Below are 259 nucleotides of genomic sequence, written 5' to 3'. Positions count from 1 at the left end.
GAGAATAGCATGACTCCTTATTCGTTGTGGCAACTCCTGAGATATTGGAACACTGCTATCATGTTATCCCTAGTTCCTCTTTTCATCAGACTAGACATACCAATTCCTACAACTCATGGGAGCCTCTGTTTCTCCTGCATGGCTCAGAAAGACAGACTTAGAAGCTTTTCTAACTGATGATGATGATGATGATGATGATGATACCCATTCAGCCATGTCTGACTTTAGTGTTTCTATGGGCCAGATCTCTCTGTGTCCT

The sequence above is a fragment of the Protobothrops mucrosquamatus genome, unplaced genomic scaffold, assembly GCF_001527695.2.
Source record: "Protobothrops mucrosquamatus isolate PMUCROS unplaced genomic scaffold, P.Mucros_1.0 scaffold4849, whole genome shotgun sequence".
In the NCBI taxonomy this organism is placed as follows: domain Eukaryota; kingdom Metazoa; phylum Chordata; class Lepidosauria; order Squamata; family Viperidae; genus Protobothrops; species Protobothrops mucrosquamatus.
This window is presented reverse-complemented; position numbering follows the sequence as displayed.